Raw genomic sequence first — 21,369 nt, 5'->3', positions numbered from 1 at the left:
AACTTTCTGGGTTGATAGATCTATAACTTGATCTAGGTGGTGGTAACACAGGAATGTAGGCAAAAAAATTATTAGATATACACTTAATAGTTTTTCATTTTATTGTATATAAATTATATTTCAGTTTTTAAAAGTTAAAATAAAAAGCTTCAGAAAAGTTTTTTTTTCCCAGGATATTTTAAATTTATTTGGTGTTAATTTCATAGGCTCAAAGGTCTAAGGTGCCCCCCTGTTGCGGTTGCCTGTGGTTCTCTTTGCTCCTGTCTGCCCTCTTGGGCCCAATACCTAGTATTGTGCTTAGGATTCACAAACGCAACAAATACTTACTGAGCACCTACTCTGTGCCAGGCGCTGTGCTATATGCTGAGAAAACAATGTTAAACAAGATGGATAAGGTTTTCTTCCTTATGGTGTCCATAGTCTAGTGGCAAAGACAGGTAATAATGACTCAGTGTATTCTACTGAGGACAAGCATATCGTGCTAAGAAAACCTGTGTGGGAATGGGTCAGGGAAGGTATCCTTGGAGTAGCCCCATTTGAACTGGGATCTGAAAACTGAGAGTTATCTAAGTGGGGAGAGCATTGCAGGCAGGGGGATCAGCATGTGCAAGGGTTCTCAGAAGGGAGGGAGAACAATGTGTAAGAAATATCACTGTAGTTGCAACCCAGAGAAAGGGGAAGAGGGCCCTGAGATAAATCTAGAGATGTGGGGAGGCCAACATTTATTTGGTCTTTATCTTTTTTTTTGAGACGGAGCCGCGCTCTGTCGCCCAGCCTGGAGTGCAGTGGCGCGATCTCGGCTCACTGCAAGCTCCGCCTCCTGGGTTCACGCCATTCTCCTGCCTCAGCCTCCCGAGTAGCTGGGACTACAGGCGCCTGCCACCACGCCCGGCTAATTTTTTGTATTTTCAGTAGAGACGGGGTTTCACCGTGTTAGCCAGGATGGTCCGATCTCCTGACCTTGTGATCTGCCCGCCTCGGCCTCCCAAAGTGCTGGGATTACAGGCGTGAGCCACCGCGCCCAGCTTGGCCTTTATCTCAAGAGCAATGTAGAGCCATCAGATTTTTTTTTTTTTTTTTTTTGAGACAGGGTCTCACTCTATTGCCCAGGCTGGAGTGCAATGATATGATCTTAGCTTACTGCAGCCTCAACCTCCCAGGCTCAAGCAATCCTCCCACGTCAACCTCCAAAGCGGCTGGGGCCACAGGTGTGCAGCACCATGCCTGCTATGTTTTTGTCTTTTGTTGTCTTTTTGAGACACGGTTTCCCTTTGCCACCCAGGCAGGAGGGCAGTGGTGTTATCTCGGCTCACTGAAGCGTCCACCTTCCGGCTCAAGTGATTCTTGCCTCATGCCTCAGCCTCCCGATTAGCTGGGACTACAGGTGTGCACCACCATGCCCAGCTAATTTTTGTATTTTCAGTAGAGATGGGGTTTTGCCATGTTGCCCAGACTAGTCTCGAACTTCTGAGCTGACGTGATCCGCCCACCTCGACCTCCCAAAGTGCTGGAATTATAGGCATGAGCCACTGAGCCCAGCCATTTTTGTATTTTTTGTTGAGACAGCATTTGCCATGTTGCTCAGCCCGGTCTTGAACTCCTGGGCTCAAACAATCCACCTGCCTCAGCCTCCCAAAGTGTTGGGATTACAGATGTGAGCCACTGCACCTGGCCATCATCAGATACTTTTAAGTAGAGTAGTGACATGATCATATTTCTGATCATTAGAAACATTACTCTGACAGCAGGGTGGAGAATAGATTAGAGGGCGGTCAGGGTAATGTGAAAAGATGGTGGGTATCTACTACACCAGTCCAAGCACACTGTGTGTACTCAATAAATATTGATGGAATGAAAGGGTTCCTGACTCCCTTTCTTCTATGGGATCAGTAGGACTGATTTGTTTAATTAGTTTACAATCCACCTGCTCATCCTCCATCTCCTGTGATGCTCAGAACAGACCCCTAACTCCCATTTTACAGATGAAGACGCTCAAGTTCAGAGAGGCAAGGACAGCTATCAAGAGCGAAAGCCAAAGAGAGCTGCCATACAATCCAGCAATCCCACTCTTAGGTATACACCGGAAAGAAAGGAAATCAGTGTATGGAAGAGATCTGCACTCTCATGTTTACTGCATCCCTGTTCACAACAGCCAAGATTTGGAAGCAACCTAAGTGTACATCAACAGATGAATGGATAAATAAAATGTACATATACACAATGGAATACTATTCCGCCATTAAAAAAGAGTGAGATCCTGTCATTTGCAACAATATGGATGGAACTGGAGGTCATTATGTTACGTGAAAGAAGCCGGGCACAGAAAGACAAACTTCACATGTTCTCACTTATTTGTGGGAGCAAAAAATTAATTATTATTATTTTTTTTTTGAGACGGAGTCTCACTCAGCCACCTAGGCTGGAGTGCAGTGGCGCAAGCTAGGCTCACCGCAACCACCATCTCCCAGGTTCAAGAGATTCTCCCGTCTCAGCCTCCTGAGTAGCTGGGATTACAGGCACCTGCCATCATGCCCACCTAGCTTTTGTATTTTAGTAGAGACAGGGTTTCACCATGTTGGCCAGGCTGGTCTTGAACTCCTGACCTCAGGTGATCCGCCCATCTTGGCCTCCCAAAGTGCTAGGATTACAGGTGTGAGCCACCATGCCGGGCCAGGAGCAAAAAATTAAAACAATTGAACTCATGGAGATAGAGAATAGAAGGAGGGTTACCAGAGGCTGGTAAGGTTAATGGGGAGGTAGGTGGGAAGTGGGAATGATTAATGGGTACAAAAGAATAGTTAGAAAGAATAAGACCTAGTATTTGCTAGCACAAGAAGGTGACTACAGTAAAAAACAATTCGCCGGGCGCGGTGGCTCACGCCTATAATCCCAGCACTTTGAGGGGCCGAGGCGGGCGGATCATGAGGTCAGGAGTTCCTGACCAGCCTGGCCAATATGGTGAAACCCCATCTCTACTTAAAAAATATACAAAAATTAGCTGGGCGTGGTGGCATGCGCCTGTAGTACCAGCTACTCAGGAGGCTGAGGCAGGCGAATCCCTTGAACCAGGGAGGCGGAAGTTGCAGTGAGCTGAGATCGCGCCACTGCACTCCAGCCTGGGCGACAGAGTGAGACTCCGTCTCAAAAAAACAAAAATAAAACAAAAAACAAAAAAAAACCCCCCCACACACAAAATTTACTTGTACATTTTAAAATAACTAGAGTATAATTGGGTTGTTTGTAACACAAAGGATAAATGCTTGAGTTGCTAGATACCCCATTTACCATGATGTGATTATTACACATCGCATGCCTGTATCAAAATCTCATGTACCCCATAAATACATTCACCTACTACGTACGTACGAAAATTTAAAAAATACATCAGTGTAGTGTGGGAAAAAACAGAAAAATTTTAAAAAACAGTGAAAGCCAGATATGAATCCAGGCCTGTATGACAGACATGAAGTCCAGTGCTGAGGAGGTCTTTCTACGTTTGGGAAGAGGGGAGGGGCCACACTCGTTCGATCAATAATTCTATTTACTGAGCATTTTAGCTTGCTAGGGAGGTAATGATGGGAAAAAGAAGAGAGGGATTTAGAGGCAAATAATAATGAAAGCTTTTATCTATATCCCATTAAGCTTATTATTAGACAGTATGTGTCAGGCACGGTGACAAGTGCTTTCCATGCCTACCTCCATTTGCTCTTCACAAGCACTATGATTTTCCCCATATTTCAGATGGGTAAACTGAGGCTTGGAGTTGCCATGTCCAAGGATACTCAGAGCGCTCGCAAAAGGCTGTGCAATGTGTGCTTCCGAAGTGGGACTCACTGGCGAGAGAATAGCCCTGGGAAGCCGACAGAAACCCACGAGATCCCAGCACTAAGCACTCAGCACCGAAGGGAGCTGGCGCGCGCTTCACCTCGCGCTCCCGGGGACGTCTGGTCACGTGGGCAATGCCCCGCCCCTCGAGTCCGCCCCGCCCCCTCTCGCGCTCCCTCCCTCTCTCCCTCCCTCCCCCTCCCTCCCCGGCCCGGTCCGGCCCATCCCCCTCCCCGCCGGCTCCGTGAGGCCCTGCCGGGTCGGGCTGCGGGCGGCCGGGCGCGGGCGGCGGGACAGACGGGCGCACGCGAGGACTGACGGACGGACGCACGGAGGGCGGCGGGCACGCACGGCCCGGGCCGGCGCTCCAAGGCCCGCCCGGGAGGGCCGGGGCCGCGCTCAGGTGAGGGGACGGCGGCGCGGGCCCGTAAGGGGTGGGCCCGCCGGGCGTCCGCGGTCCTTGTCGGGCTGGCTTCGCGGGGAGGAGGCGCCGCCCGGGCCGGCGCGGAAAAATGGCGCCGGGCGACCGAGTGGCACGGTCTGAGAGCGGGCCCGGCCCGGAGCCGCCCCGCCCGCCGCGCTTGTGTCCCCGTCGCCATGTTGGGGAGCGGGCCCCAGGCCTGCGGGCGGGGGCGCTGGAGGGAGCGGCGGCCCGGCTGGGTGGGGAGGGTGCTGGGCGCGGGGGCCGGTGCACTGAGGGAGTGCAGGGCTGGCCGGGGTCTGCACGGGGTGGCGCTCTAGGCCTGGGGAACAGGCGGGAGCCGGTCGTGGGGTCGTGGTCAGGGTCGCGGAGAAGGAACCCTGGGTCCGAAGGGAACCGGGATTGGGGTCTATGGGCTGAGAGAATGGCAGGACGTGGAACTGGGTTAGGCCTTAGGCGGTGTTAGAGCCCTAGTGCAGGTAGGACCTGGGGATTGGGGTGGAGGCATGGGGGCCGATCTCAGGCTGTCAGGGCTGGAGCGGTTCTTTGCTGGGAGGGAAGGAGGTGATTGATGAGGAATGAGGGCCCTTTGGGTACAGACGCTGGTTCAGATTGGGGCAGTCCTTGGGGTACTGGGGCTGAATTGCAAAGCTGTATAACTCCCAAGGCTCTGAAGACTTATGTCCCAAGCATCCTCCACCCCCTCTTGGGGGAAGCAACAGGAAAAAGGAGGTGTTTGATGAGAGAAAAGGGGGACAAAGGGAGACTGAGGTTTGGGTGCAGGAGCTGGCCGGCAAAAGAGGCACAGAGAGTGGAACTAACTGGTTGGCAAGAAAGGAGAGAACCTTTATCAACTTAGGGAGTTGTGTGTGTCTTTAAAAGGAGGGACCTGGCTGTTTGGGGGCGGTGACCCAAGGTGTCTTCCCTGGAAGGGGACAGCCCACAGCTTAAGAGCAGAGTCACCTGGAGAGGTCATCAGAAAGGCGTTATTGAAGCCAGTAAAATGGTGAAGAAGAGTGAATGTATAAAAACTACAAAGGCCTGAGAGATCAAGTAAAGATTTCAAATCAGGTAGTGATTTTAGCTGAAACATAGAAAGGTAAAGTTGACTTTTCAAGATCTTACAAGTTAGTGGCAGAGGGGTACTAGAAATTGTCGGCTGCTTCCTCACTAAACACATTGCCTTAAAGGAATTTGCTAGCTGGGAGAAAGGTGTTAAGAAATGAAGCATAACATTCTTGTGATGAAACTAAAAGCAAACAAACAAAAACAACAAGAAATGAAGCATAACAGTATACACCAGATAACTATTAAATTTGTTTTCTTCCTGTAATGAGTGTGGCAATACAAAGGCTGAAGGGAATACAAAAAAGTATAGGCAGCCAGTTATTTGGTATTTCCTGGTTCATCTCTAATTGTGCAAAGAAGTTATCTTTGAGACCTTCTAACTTTCTAGAGTTTTAAGAGATGCTCCGGCCAGCCACAGTGGCTCACGCCTGTAATCCCAACACTTTGGGAGGCCAAGGTGGGAGGATTGCTTGAGCCCAGGAGCTGGCAGACCCCATCTCTACAAAAGAAATAAAAAAAATTAGCCACCTGATGTGGCTTGTACTTGTAGTCCCAGCTACTCAGGAGGCTGAGGTGGGAGGATCGCTTGAGCCTGGGAGGTCAAGGCTGCAATGAGCCATGCTATCGTCATTCCATGACATTCCTGCCTGGGCGACAGAGCAAGACACTGTCTAAAGAAAAAAAAAAAAAGAGAGATGCTCCTTCTCTTCTAGGTGTTTACCACAAAGGAACACAAAATCCTAAAAAAGAAAAGTGAAAAATTGTAGAGACCCAGAGTCTCTATTTTATTAATTGAAGTTGGATCATGTTAGAGAAGAATTCAAAGTTCGCATGGGCTATGGGAGAGTTCTGAAGGAAATATGCAAATTAGTCATGGAAAATAGGTCCAGGGCCCCATATAATCAAAGAGAATTAACGAACAAAAATATTATGCGGGCATATATAAAATAAAACTGTCAATACCATATGTATATACAGCAACACAATTCATTTGTTCTGGGTTTTTCTTTTCTTTTCTTTTCTTTTTTTTTTTTTTTGTTTGTAGAGTTGGGGTTTCAACATGTTGCCCAGGCTGGTCTTGAAATCCTGAGCTCAAGTGATCTGCCCACCTGAGCCTCCCAAAGTGCTGGGATTACAGGCGTAAGCCACCGTGCCCAGCCTATTCTGGGTTTTTCTAATGCAGGAAGACCTGACCTTATCTGTGCCATGGACCCCTTTCAGAATAATATTTTTTAATTGTATAAAATAAAGTACATTGAATTATAAGGAACACCAATTATATTAAAATACAGTTTCCAAAATATACAAATCTAATATGCATATACTTGTTTATCAGCACGTTAAGAAATCAGATTTAGTGATGGATCCGATAATTATAATTTCAAAGACATGATGCGCATAAAGGCTACTTCAAGATTATATGCAACAATTGTAGTATGATATAAAGATATTTGAGATTTCTGTTGTTACAGAGTCACAGAACTGCTAATACTAGAATGGTATGTTACCTACACTCATATTTGAATAGAATGGTAATTTTCAGTTAGAAGTTAGTAAAAGAGATTTTTTTCTCCCTGTCCAAGTTCACAAGCCCCACTGAAGTCATATCTATAGACTCCTGTCTATGAACCCCAGGTTAAGAAACCCTACTCCTACTGCCAGGCATGTCTTCCATTCAGCAAACATTTACTGTGCCTCAAGGCATCTACTGCATATCAAGCATTATGCTGGGCTCTGTAGATTCAGAAGTTTTTAAGGCAGAGTCACTTCACTTTGGGTATGCAGCCCCATGAGTGAAGTAGACATGTGAACAATCATAGTTCAGGATGGTCGATGCCAAAGAAGAGTTATTAAACGCTATAAGGACACGGAGATGGGTGTGTCTGCTCAAAGAATCAGGGAAGGTGTTGCGAAGGGGTGACATTTGAGATGTGTCCTAAAAGATACAGGAATTTGCCAGTGAAATGGAGAGAAGGGCCTTTCAGGTAAAGACACGTTTTCAGGGAATGTATTAATAACTGAATGTGGCTGGAGCATAGAATGTGTGTGAAAGCATGGCCAGAGATGAGACTAGGAAGACCATGTTAGGAACCTGGTTGTGAAGGACCTTGCTAAGGAGTTTGGACTGAATCCTTAGCTGAGAGAGGCATTCAAGATCTTTGAGAAGGGGAGTATGTGGTGGAGGTTTAATTTCTAGGAGATAAATGGATGTTCTTTGGAAGGAGGGTAGACTGAAGACCAGAGAGGTAATGAGGATCTGAACTAAGGCAGAGACTGTGGGCACTGAGCAGAGTTGGAAGTAATGAGGATCTGAACTAAGGCAGAGACTGTGGGCATTGAGCGGAGTTAGAATTTGCAGGTGTTGATTATTGACATTGTGAGTGGCTTAGGGGGAGTTTTTTAAATTTCTGGTTTGGGGTGGTGTCTGTCAAAGAGGTTTAAAAAAGTGAAAGGAAGTCCGAGCGTGTTGGCTCACGCCTGTAATCCCAGCACTTTGGGAGGCCGAGGCGGGCGGATCACGAGGTCAGGAGATCGAGACCATCCTGGCTAACATGGTGAAACCCCATCTCTACTAAAAATACAAAAAATTAGCCGGGCGTGGTGGCAGGCGCCTGTAGTCCCAGCTACTCGGGAGGCTGAGGCAGGAGAATGGTGTGAACCCGGGAGGCGGAGCTTGCAGTGAGCCGAGATCGCACCACTGCACTCCAGCCCAGGCGACAGAGCGTGACTCCGTCTCAAAAAAAAAAAAAAAAAAAAAAAAAAAGTGAAAGGAAAATGAGGGGAGAATTCTCATTGATAATAAGGGCGAAAAGGTTTTTTTGGCAGAGTAATAGAGTTTTGGAAACCATTGCAAAGCTGTCAAGTGTGGTGTAGTTTTTGGTTAAGGAAATCAGAGGTGTCAGCAGACATAAAAGACAGGGGAAAACATGGGAAGTATCCTACCTATAGTGTAGAAAAAGCACAACTATCTATGTCAGAGGTCGACAGACTGTGGTCCATAGGTCAAATCTGGCCCACGATCTGTTTTTGTAAATAACGTTTTATTGGAACATAGCCACACTCATTTATTTATATATTGTCCATATCTTCTTTTGTGGTACCAATAGCAGAGTTGAGTAGTCGTGACAGAGATGTGTTGTGTCAGCTCACAAAGCTGGAAATACTCTTTACAAAAACATTTGCCAACCCCTGATCTATGTGTCTGAGTGTTGGATGTTCAACCTCTAATTTGCCATCCAGTGTCTATATGATGATAGAGAATGGATAAACGTCTTGGCTCTGCCCTTTGGGCTGGATTACCCATGCTCTGTGTACCTGCAGCATAACACAGACCCCTGAATATTTATATCAGTCAGTGATGGCAAGGTCTATTGTTCTGGAGTGTACTGTGTGGTAACTGTGGTAGTGCCAGCTTTACACGGATTAGATAATGCTCGGGCTTGTTTTGCCATTTTTTTATTGGGTTGTCTTTTACAAAAGATTTATTTATATATTCTGATTATTAATCCTTTGTTGTTGGTAGGTATTACAGATGTCATTTCCCAGTTTCTTGCTTATTTTAATTTTTTTTTTTTTTTTTGAGATGAAGTCTTGCTCTGTCGCCCAGGCTGGAGTGCAGTCGTGCCATCTCAGCTCATTGTAACCTCTGTCTCCCAGGTTCAAGTGATTCTCTTGCCTCAGCCTCCCAAGTAGCTGGGACTACAGGCATGTGCCACCACACCTGGCTGATTTTTGTGTTTTTAGTAGGGATGGGGTTTCATCATGTTGGCCAGGCTGGTCTCAAACTCCTGACCTCAAGTGATCCATCCGTCTTGGCCTCCTAAAGTGCTGGGATTACAGGTGTGAGCCACTGCGCCTGGCCTGTTGCTTACTTTAAAACATCTGTTTTAAGGTGTCATTTGTTAAAAATTTCTGAATTTTAGTGTCAACTTTATCAATCTTTTCCTTTAAGATTTGCAGTTATTCTTTGTTTTGAGGCAGGGTCTCCCTCTGTCACCGAGGCTGGAGTGCAGTGGCGCGATCTCGGCTCACTGCAGCCTCAATCTCCTGGGCTCAAGCAACCCTCCCACCTCCCATGCCGGTTGAGACCACAGGCATGCGCCACCATGCCCTGCTACTTTTTGCATTTTTTGTAGAGGTGGGGTTTCGCCATGTTGCCCAGGCTAGTCTGGAACTCCTGAGCTCAAGCAGTCCACAAAGTGCTGGGATTACAGGTGTGAGCTACTGTGCCCAGCCTGCAATTATTCTTTATATTCTGGAATACCTACTGTTGTTTTCAATGGTTAGATCTTTAATGTATCTGGAATGGATTCTTATGTGTAGTGTAAGGTCGGGTCCAGTTTCATTTTTTTTCCCTATGTATGACCAGTGATCCCAGCATCATTTATTGAATGGGGCTTGCTTTCAAATTGTGAGCTCTTTTTGGTGGAGTCTGAGGTCCTTATTAAGCACTGCTGCTTGCTGATTGTGTGACCTTGGACAAATAAAACCTCATTGCGCCTCAGTCTTTAAGGATAATAGTAATCTCATAGGGTTTTGTGAGGATTAAATGAGTCAATATACATAACGTGTAAAACAGTGCTTGGCACCTAGAACACGCTCAATAAATATTAGCTGTACTTTAGCACTACTGTTCATTTCTGATTCCTCAGCACCTGGTACAGAGTAGGGGCTCATTTTGCTCAATTAAATTGCCAAATTAATTTGGTTTTCAGGTCAATCAGAATGGTGAGAGTTGGGCTAAGTGTTGCAGGAGATGCTTCCAAGGAGCTACTTAGTTTTAGGGGCTGCCTTAGATTATCTGCTAGGATAGAACTCTTCTCACGCCATCACTTTTGCAGAGAACTTCTGTAGCAGAGGTTGCAAACTGGCAACCTGTGGTTGGATTTGACCTGTATAAGTATTTTGTTTGGTTTACACAATATTTTTAATGTCTTAAAAATGTACACAGACCTCTGAGTTTCTGACTTAACCTTGAAAAATTGGAAGATCTGTCAACAGCAAGCCCATGTTCATTTATAGCGGTAACCAGCTGAAACTTTTAGGTGGGATGTGTTTCCTAGTTCTCCATAGTCTGCCTTGCTGTCTTGCTTTGCTCTTTATTTTTATGGCCCTGCAGACATTTAATTTTCTGATTCTTACTTTATTGAGGTTTTGAATATTGTCTCCCCCAAACCAGTAAATGACATATTGGGATGGTGGGGGGGATGGCCAGAAATTGACAGATGAGTTTGTGGGCAAGTAAATACTAAAACCTATTTCTAAGGATGAGCCATACTTGATCATAATGAATAGAATGATAAATGAAATTAAAAGTTGAGGTGAAATTCAGCTTAGCTCCTTGAATATTTAGGCATCTACTATGTATTAAGTACTGTATTAGAAATTACCACATTGGTGATAGAAAATTAGCTGGCCAGCTTTATGAAATACTGTAGAAGAACTCTTGTTACTTGTAATGTGGAGCTGTTGTCTAAGAGAGTGGTTGGATGAGAAAGGAAATATAGGTATTATTTTCTCAAACATTTATTGAGCCCTACCATGTATTCTGGAAACTGGCTAGAACTCTGCAAGATACCAAGATGAATCTAGCCAAGGTTTGTATGCTGAGGAATGTCTGTAATGTGTTATGGAGCTGGGATACTAGAGAATGGTACCTGAAAGAGGTGGTCTGTGAACAAAGCTGCCAAGAATAGTTAGTATCTTAATACTTGGAGATGAGACAGTGCTGTATTTTCCAGGCTGAGTGAAAGCATAAACACAGAGGTGGGTATTTAGGAGATGGTAAAGAGTCCACTTTGCTTGGAGAACAGGATTGTTATAAGGGTGTTGTTGGAATTAAGGGTGGAAATGGAGATGAACAATAGTAACAATAATAGATAAAACCTAAAATAAATAAAACTTAAAAAAATTAATAGTAGTAGTGGCTTTTTTTTTCCCCCAGTGTTCTTTGGGTAGGGTTTTTTTTGTTTGTTTGTTTTGTTTTTAAATAGAACCAGGGTCTTACTCTGTTGCCCAGGCTGGAGTGCAGTGGCGTGATTATAACTCATTGCAGTCTTTAATTCCTGGGCTCAAGTGATCTCCTGCCTTGGTCTCCCAAATTGCTAGGATTATAGGCACAAGCCATATGCCTGGCCAATGGCTCACATTTTTTGCATGCTTACTATTTGCAAGATAATGTGCTAAGCATTTCATAAGTAGCATTTTATTTAATCCTTACAACAACCTGATGAGGTAGGCACTGGTTTTTAATCCCTTTTTACATATAAAATGAAGAAGAGAGCTAACAATTGATACAGAAAGTATTTGAGTCCAGGTAGTCTAATTTCAAAGCCTGTCTTCCTAATCTCTGCATACCATATAATCAAATCATGGAAGGCTTTGAATACCCATTTCTATTCCAAGCTGGGAAGTTTGAACTTGATTGACTAGATAGTGGGAAGTCATCAAATGTTTTTCGCCAGTGATGTGATGAAAGCTGTACATTAGGAAAGGAAGCCTGATTGTGAAGTGTAGGATCAGCATGGGGAGAAAGGAGAGATATGGAGCTAGTTTACTCTCTTACTTCTCACTAGATTGGGTGAGTGCTCCTTTAGGACTGGGCTGGTGTCTGTCTCTGCCTTCCCCCTTCCCCCTTCCCTCCCTTCAGCTCCAGTGTCTGCCTATTTTGATGTCTGGTATATTCATTTATTCTTTTAAATGTGATCTTTTTCTACCTCACCTTATTCTAAAAAGGACATAAAGTAGCTGCCTAGGAGCTCAATAAACATTCTGAGTTAATTAGTAAATAACTAGAGTTACATTTAGATGTATACACAAATGAAATACTATGGCTTTGATGGAAGGAGGAATGCAGCCCTAGAGTTGGTCATATGCTTTATTTGATATACAAACTCTATAAAGCAGAAGGCCAGGACCATACCTTTACCTTGTGATGAATTGTGTATTCTATGTCAGTTATAATATTCATTATCAGCTAATAAATTAACTATATCAGTTAATATTAATGAGCACCAAATTCAGAGGGCATTCATACTTTAAACAGATATTTCAGTTTGTATTTAGCATTAACCAGCTGCAACCCCTCCCCCCCCGTCACACACACAAAGGCAACAAAAGTTCCCATTAATCAGCTCCTTTACTGATATTGAATCTGTTGAATATCAGTTCTGTAGTACCCATTTATATACATTTTCTTTTGCTTTTGCTTTTTTGTGTGTGTGTGTGATGGAGTCTCACTCTGTCGCCCAGGCTGGAGTGCAGTGGTGAGATCTTGGCTCATTGCAACCTCCGCCTCCTGGGTTCAAGTGATTCTCCTGTCTCAACCTCCTGAGTAGCTGGGACTACAGGCAACTGCCACCATGCCCAGCTAATTTTTTTGTAGTTTTAGTAGAGACGGGGTTTGACCATATTGGTCAGGCTGGTCTCGAACTCCTGACCTTAGGTGATCCACCTGCCTCGGCCTCCCAAAGTGCTGGGATTACAGGTGTGAGCCACTGCACCCAGCTGCTCTTTTTGGTTTGTTTGTTTGTTTGTTTGTTTTTAGAGACAGCATCTCACTCCCTTGCCCAGGCTGGAGTGCAGTGGTGCAAACTTGGCTCACTGCAACCTCTGCCTCCCAGGTTCAAGTGATTCTCCTGCCTCAGCCTCCCAAATAGCTGGCTCATACCTGTAATCCCAACACTTTAGGAGGCCAAGGTGGGTGGATCACTTGAGTTCAGGAGTTTGAGACCAGCCTGGCCAACATGGTAAAAACCCCATCTCTACTAAAAGTACAAAAATTAGCCAGGCGTGCTGGCATGTGCATCTAATCGCACCTACTTGAGAGGCTGAGGCTTCCATCAATTCTTGGTGCTCCTTGGCTTGTAGCTGCATCACTCCATCTTTGCCTCTGTTGTCACATGGCGTTTTCCCTGTATGTCTCTGTGTCCAAATTTCCCTTATAAGGTCACTAGTAGGTCCCACCCTACTCCAGTAGGAGTAACTTCATCTTAATTGATTACCTCTGCAGCGACTCTGTTTCCAAATCAGGTCACATTCTGAGGTACTGAGAGTTAGGACTAACATATTTGGCAGGGATGGGATTGGGGGGCACAAGTCAACACATAACAGGTAGTGTTTGAGATAACATAGAGGCATTAAATTAAAATTTATTAAAATGGAAGGGTAAGATTGCAACAAATGGGATTAAGGAGAGAGTAACCAAAGGAATGATGGACATAGGAAAATGTAAGGAATATTTAGGTAATGAAATAGTGAGAAGTCTGATTTGCTGGTTTGTTGAGGAGTTGTGGAGAAGTGAAGCCAATGTACTTTCTTGGGGCCCTGGATGCCAGGTCTAAGACATTTGAATGTTGCTGAGTGACCAGTGTGTGGGAGCAGGATGGCACTGCGGAATTTTGAAATGGTAGATAATTGATTCAAGCTTTGAGTAACTGAGTCAAGTTTTAGAGACATTCTAATATGATCAGGTGATCATGGATAAGTAAACACCCTGTAGAAAAACAGATGGTCAATGACAACACACCCAGCCTCCCTCATTTGCCTATGCCAGTAACTTTTGCCAGCACAATAAAGAAATCTCTCTTCTGTAAAACAACATACTTTGAGGGTTTTGTTAGCCCTTTCTTCTTGGTGAGTCATCTGTGGGCATTGAGAGATACATCAGCTTTTCAGGGTCTCCATTCAAAAGCCTCCCCATGGATATTTCAGTGTTAATAGTCATGTCACACTTCATTTGATTTCAAACCATTCTTCAAAATTACCTCTTTTCCGTCCTATTCTTTACCTCTTGGTTTTTCTTTGAAACTTCTTCAGTTTTTCCATAATTTTAAAAAATATTGGAAAGAATTGAGGAAAACTGAGTATTGTTTTAAAATAACAAATAGAATTGAGGAAGACTGGGTACTGTCCAGGCTAATGATAAGCTCTTTTTGTGTGTCTTTTTATTTTTAAATTATTATTTAAAAAAAATAGAGTCTTGCTTTGTCACCCAGGCTGGAGTGCAGTGGTGTGATCATGGCTCACTGCTGCCTCAACCTCCCAGGCTCAAGCGATCCTCTTACCTCAGTCTCCTGAGTGAACACGTGGGACTACAGGTGTTCACCACCTCATCTGGCTTTTTTTTTTGGGGGGGTTAGAGAATGGGTCTTCCTATGTTGCCCAGGCCAGTCTCAACCTCCTGGGTTTAAGCGATACTCTTGCCTCCCAAAATGCTGGGATTACAGGCGTGTGCCACTGTGCTCAGCCTGTGTCTTTTTAATGGTAGCAATGTTGGCCTTGCCCAGGATAGTACTGTATTTAAATTGTGAATACTCATTCGAATTGTGGTCAGTAATAGCCCTCAGGTGCTTTCTTTATTTGTGCCCAGGCAGTTCTTCCTGATTTTATATTTGCATTGTTTATACTTTCTCTAATAGCACGTGTCCCCATGAAATTTTAAAAATTATGTTTAAGGCTGTACACTGTGGCTCACACCTGTAATCCCAGCACTTTGCAAGGCCAAGGCGGGTGGATCACCTGAGGTTAGGAGTTCGTGACCAGCCTGGCCAACATGGTGAAACCCCGTCTCTCCTAAAAATACAAAAATTAGCCTGGCGTGGTGGCGTGCGCCTGTAATCCCAGCTACTTGGGAGGCTCAGGCAGGAAAATTGCTTGAACCTGGGAGGCAGAGGTTGCGGTGAGCCAAGATCATGCCGTAGCACTCCAGCCTGGGTGACAAGAGCGAGACTCCGTCTCAAAAAAAAAAAAAAATTATGTTTAAATACCGCAAATACATAACTTCTGAGTCATTTTCATATTCATACAGTCTTTACAAATTTAATTCATATAAAGGTTTTTTTAGTCTTTTTTCATTTGGCAATATATTGACGTACTTTTCTACACATCTGTATATTTATCATTTTTAATGGATATATAACAACCAAAGTCTAAAATACTCTGGTTATTTGGCATTTGGGTGATTTTCAGTTCGTTTTTATTTATATTTTACAATTTTTGTTTTCCCCAAGATGGAGTCTTACTCTGTCACCCAGGCTGGAGTGTAGTGGCACGATATCAGCTCACTGCAACCTCCACCTCCCAGGTTCAAGCAGTTCTCCTACCTCAGCCTCCTGAGTAGCTAGGATTACAGGCATGCGCCACCATGCCTGGCTAATTTTTGTATTTTCACGGGATTTTGTATTTCATGGGATTTCACCGTGTTGACCAGGCTGGTCTCGAACTCCTGACCTCGTGATCTGCCCGCCTCAGCCTCCCAAAGTGCTGGGATTACAGGAGTGAGCCACCATGCCCAGCCCTATTTTACAATTCTAAATTGTAGCGCTGTTACATCTTTTTATAAATCTTTTTTCTTCCAGTTTTTTTCTTAGAATATATTCCCTAAAATGATTTCATTAGGTCTGAGGCTATCACTTTTTAGCCACATTGTCAGATTATTCTTTAGAACAACTACCAGTTTATAGTGCCACTAGCTACTAGTTAAAATTGAATTTCATAAATTTTTTCTTCTAGTATAATAGCAGTTCTTCAGTTTCGTGGGCTTTTTTTGATATTTTAAATGTTTTATTAAAACTTTAAAACATACAAAAAGCCCCAGAAATAATAGTACAGTGAACCACCCTTATACTCACCATCTATATTCAACATGATGTCATATGTTTAATAATATGTTTATTATGTTAAACTTTTTAAAAATAAAGATATCATGATACTATGCCTTTAATATTTTAGCACACATCACCTGCAAGTAAGGATATTCTTCTACATAAACACAATACCATTATTAACACCTAACAAAACAGTAATTTCTTAATATTATCTAACATTAGGTCTGTAAGTTTCTCCAGTTGTCTCCAAAATGACCTTTTTTTTTTTTTTTAAAGACAGAGTCTCACTCTGTTGCCCAGACTGGAATACAGTGGTGCAGTCTCAGCTTACTGCAGCCTCTGCCCCGTGGGTTCAAGCGTTTCTCCTGCCTCAGCCTCCCAAGTAGCTGGGATTACAGGTGCCCGCCACCATGCCTGGCTAATTTTTATATTTTCAGTAGAGACAGGGTTTCACCATGTTGGCCAAGATGGTCTCGAACTCCCGACCTAAAGTGATCCACCCTCCTCGGCCTCCCAAAGTGCTGGGAATACAGGCGTGAACCACTGCACCCAGCCTATTTTTTTTTTTTTTTTTTTTTTCTGAGACGGTGTTTCACTCTTGTCTCCCAGGCTGGAGTGCAATGGCGCGATCTCGACTCACTGCAACCTCCTCCTCCCAGGTTCAAGCAATTCTCCTGCCTCAGCCTCCCTAGTAGCTGGGATTATAGGGGTGTTCCACCATTCCCAGCTAATTTTATATTTTTAATAGAGACAGGGTTTCACCATGTTGGCCAGGCTGGCCTCCAACTCCTGACCTCATTATAGGTGGTCTACCCACCTCAGCCTCCCAGTGTGCTGGGATTATAGGCATGAGTCACTGTGACCGGCTGTAATTTTTAAATTTTTTTTGTAGAAGTGGGGTCTCCCTATGTTGCCCAGGGTGGTCTCAAACTCGTAGGCTCAAGCAGTCCTCCTGCCTTGGCCTCCCAAGGTGCTGGGATTACAGGCGCGAGCTACCACGCCTGACCTCTTCTAGATTTTATTTCTGTTTTTGTATTATTCATTTGTAATTTTTTTTCTCTTTGTTGCAATTTGGGCACAGATTTATTTCTTTGTTTTTTTTATGTAACAACGTGGGAAAAATCTCACTGAGCCTCTGACTTACTGTTTATAATATGTTTATAATATGTGTTGGGATGAGTGGTTTTGGAAATCTCAAGTTTCATGTTTTACTAATTTATCTTTTGTTTCTTATACTAAGAAGTTAGGATTGAAGTTTAAAAATTAATGTTAATATTTCCTAATCCCTTAAATTGTCTATTATCCCTACCAAGAGCAAACCAGGGTTGTTGTATTGAAATGCCAATCACCTTGACAGGCATTTTGTTGATCCTTTCAGAGCATTAAGTTTCTCTGATTTGGCTGGAGAGCTGCACAAATTTTCCCTTGGGAGCCCCAGATCTGAGAATAAGCATGAAATAGTTTTTTTTTTTTTTTTTTTTAAGACAGAGTCTCCATCTGTCGCCACACTGGAGTGCAGTGGCGCAATCTCAGCTCACTGCAACCTCTGCCTCCCAGGTTCAAGAGATTCTCATGCCTCAGCCTCCCAAGTAGCTGGGACTACAGGCACATGCCACCACGCCCAGCTAATTTTTTTTTTGTATTTTTAGTAGGTACAGGGTTTCACCATGTTGGCCAGGCTGGTCTTGATCTCTTGACCTTGTGATCCTCCCACCTCGGCCTCCCAGAGTGCTGGGATTACAGGCATGAGCCACCGTGCTCGGCCACCATGAAATAGTTTTATAAAGACCTCATGAAAGGGTATAGGGAGGATGAAATTGGATCTTATAATAGTTATGCCTAGGCAAATTGTCTTTAACAGTGGGCATTTAACTGTTTATTTAGACACTTTAACAATGTCTTATAAGTTATCCTGAAACATTTAAGGTTGTGTGGTTACAAGGCCAACTTAATTTTTTAAGTACTATAAGTATAATATTCAGATGGAGGCATTCATGAAATAATGTTGTTTCAATTAACCATTCCACAGTCTTTTTGTTCTTGTATAGTAACTTCAGGAGCAGGAAAGTGCCTAGCAGAGTGCTAGTAGGCAGTTGGTAAAGGGTAGTCAAATAAATGCATCCATGGAAAGTTTTCAAATTACAGTAGATTATTAGAAATTAAGAAAGACTTCTGTTACATATTGAGAGATACATATTTCTCATAAAAATAACTCATGTTCTGTAAATCTGAAATTGATTCATAATATGAAGTTTTTTAAATGCAGGCAAAAGAGTCTCATGATGATAAAGAATCAACAATGTTATTATTAGCCAACTGAGAGGGAGAGGTTGTTGCACCTAGACAACAGATCAGAGGTTTGCATTTGATACAAGCTGAAGAATATGCTTGTATTTATGAAGCAGGTGCCAGAGGAATTCTAGTATTTTTATTTTACAAAGCTACTTTAAACATATTTGAATAGAGATAATCATTTGTAAAATGCATTTTGAAAGCATATATATATATATATATACACACACGTTGTTGTTGTTGTTGTTGTTGTTGTTGTTGTTAAATAGTCCTTGAGTTTTCTTAAACCTGGAAGGAACCTGAGATTCTGTTTAGTCCTAGCTCTGGTGTTCCATCCTCTCATTTTAATACTCTTAGACCAGAGAGATTTATGTCTTGCCCTAAATCATAAAACAACTTTATGGGACAGCCATGACTAAAACCCACTCTGCAATGCTCAGCCTAGCCCTTTTTCCGTTCTATCACCCTATATTTTCATATCAAAGATAATGCTAGTCTATCTGAATAGGTACGCAATTGATTTTACTACTAATAGTTTGACATATGTCTACATTGAAAGCATTTGAAAAAGGATATTGAGGTTAAGAAATGGTTGCGCAGAGTCCGGGCACGGTGGCTCACACCTGTAAACCCAGCACTTTGGGAGGCCAAGGTGGGCAGATCACAAGGTCAGGAGATCGAGACCACGGTGAAACCGTGACTCTTCTAAAAATACAAAAAAATTAGCTGGGCATGGTGGCAGGCGCCTGTAGTCCCAGCTACTCGGGAGGCTGAGGCAGGAGAATGGCGTGAACCCGGGAGGCGGAGCTTGTAGTGAGCCGAGACTGCACCACTGCACTCCAGCCTGGGTGACAGAGCGAGACTCCGTCTCAAAAACAAAAAAAAAAAAAAGAAAAAAATGGTTGCACAGGCGTTAGGCTTTATTTAATTTCCTCATATGGATGCTACAATAGCTTCAATAGTGCACAGTTATGAACCCAGGACATGTGTTTTCTATTTACTTGTTTGCTTGTTTTTTGCAGTTCTCACTTGTAATACTTATTTTTTTCATAGTCTTAAGTAGGAAAGTAATGTTAAATTAAAAAGTATAATAATATCAACATATTTACAATTTATAACAGAAAGAGTAGGAAAGTGATATGAAGGACTTCATTTGTAGCTAACTATATCTGTGACCTAGGACAAATCATGTAACCTTGACTATTTCTGATACCTGCTTACTTAGAATCTTTCAGAGATTCTGCCCAGGACAAATGTATCTATTGTAAAAATGTGTTAATTGATGTGTAACATACAAAGAAAAGCACACAAATTATAAGGTTAATGAATTATAAAATTAACACACTTGTGTAACCACTACTGTGGTATTTCAAAAGTATATTGAGCCTCTTTGATGATTATAAGCTTTCCTTAATAAAAGCCACTGGACTAGAAATTGTAGATAGGTCATCTGTCTTTTACAACTCTTTTTTTTTTTTTTTTTTTTTTTGAGACAGTCTAGCTCTGTCACCCAGGCTGGAGTGCAGTGGTGCAATCTCCACTCACTGCAACCTCTGCCTCCCAGGTTCAAGTGATTCTCCTGCCTCAGCCTCCCGAGTGGCTGTGACTACAGGAGTGCGCCACCATGCCTGGCTAATTTTTTTTATTTTTAGTAGAGATGGGGTTTTGCCATGTTGGTCAGGTTGGTTTCGAACTCCTTACCTCAGGTGATCCACCCACCTTGGCTTCTCAAAGTGCTGGGATTACAGGCGTGAGCCACAGCACCTGGCCTTTTACAACTCTTTCTAGAGTAAAATTAGCAGAAACAGTGGTAGAGAGAAGGAATTTGGCCAATCACAAAAATTTATTTTGAATAGGTTTATAAGGGTTTATATGTAGTCTTTTCTTCTGATGTTTCTCTTCTTCCTCTTGCCCTTTTTCTTTTTTGTTTAGGTCCTGGGAGGAATGGAGAGGGGTCCCACTGACTAACTTTTCTGAGAGTGGTCAGAGAGTTCTTAAGCAGGTCTGTTGATTCTGTAGAATACATGAAATTCAATTTATAAAAGGCCTAATTTCAACTTAAAGGATTGGATTATAAATAGACTTTACTTTTTAAAAAGGAGGCATTTTGATCCTAATGTCCATAGGGTATTTTACTTTGGCAAGCTGCATTTGGCATGTGGGTTGGATCAAAACTGACTAAATTAAATAAGATCTGCTTAATAAAAAAAGCATTCAAGTCATGTCTTATTAGTTATGTTGAATACATGTAATATGGCAGAATTCTTTATTGGTTCCATGAAAAGTACCAAGAAAAGACAAAAAGGTGAATTTCTCACTTGTTCATAATTCTGGAGGCGAATGGAGGCATGGATAAATCCAAAAAGCAAAATAAGCATTTATTTGGCCTTCTCTCTGATATTTTCAGAATTCATAACTTTGCAGGGGGAAATCAAGGCTACCTTACGATCTCAGAGAAGGGCAGGTGTATATAGTTAGTTTCATTCAGCTGCCTCTCTCTCTGTCATCTTGAATTAGCTTTTTCTTGATCACACAGATAAAACTTTAGCTCAATGATTTCCCAAACCTGTCTTCACATTGAAATCACCTGTGGAGCTTGGAAAACTGATGCCATTGTCCCTTTCCCTTCCCCAGCAGATTGTGATTTGATTGCCCTGAGAGTATGGCCTGGACTTTGGAATTTTTAAAAGATCCCAAGAAGATCTAAAGTGCAGACAAGGCTGGGCACTGTGGCTCACGCCTGTAATCCCAGCACTTCGGGAGGTCGAGGCAGGCGGATCACCTGAGGTCAGGGGTTCAAGACCAGGCTGACCAACATAGAGAAGCCCTGTCTCTACTAAAAATACAAAATTAGCCAGGCGTGGTGGTTCATGCCTTTACTCCCAGATACTCGGGAGGCTGAGGCAGGAGAATCGCTTGAACCCGGGAGGCAGAGGTTGCAGTGAGCCAAGATCGCACCATTGCACTCCAGCCTGAGCAACAAGAGCGAAACTCCGACTCAAAAAAAAAAAAAAAAAAGCACAGACAAGTTTGGGAACCACTGCTAGCTAAAGCAGAACTGGCCACTGTGTGACCTGTGACTTTTTTCCCCCCATAAATATTTGGATAAATATTTATAAATAGAGGGAAAAATATTTTGATTTAAGAATCCTGGCT

The 21,369-nt window shown here is 43.3% G+C and overlaps 1 protein-coding gene across 10 annotated transcripts in view; it reads left to right on the top strand.

Annotated features, from left to right (window-relative positions):
- Positions 1–4,091: 4,091 nt before the first annotated feature.
- Positions 4,092–21,369, top strand: part of NCOA6 (nuclear receptor coactivator 6) — a 110,489-nt gene continuing 93,211 nt past the window's right edge. For 8 of the 10 annotated variants that reach the window (XR_010154202.1, XM_063802843.1, XM_009437078.5 and 5 more), the window contains exon 1: positions 4,092–4,228. The gene's annotated coding sequence lies outside the window, so the exon portion shown is untranslated. Of the gene's footprint in view, positions 4,229–20,145; positions 20,216–21,369 lie in introns of all 10 variants that reach the window. The other 2 variants (XM_054674664.2, XM_024352073.3) reach the window with 1 other exon arrangement.

Source organism: Pan troglodytes, chromosome 21 (genome assembly GCF_028858775.2).
Source record: "Pan troglodytes isolate AG18354 chromosome 21, NHGRI_mPanTro3-v2.0_pri, whole genome shotgun sequence".
NCBI classification, from domain to species: Eukaryota; Metazoa; Chordata; class Mammalia; order Primates; family Hominidae; genus Pan; species Pan troglodytes.
This window is presented reverse-complemented; position numbering and strand designations above follow the sequence as displayed.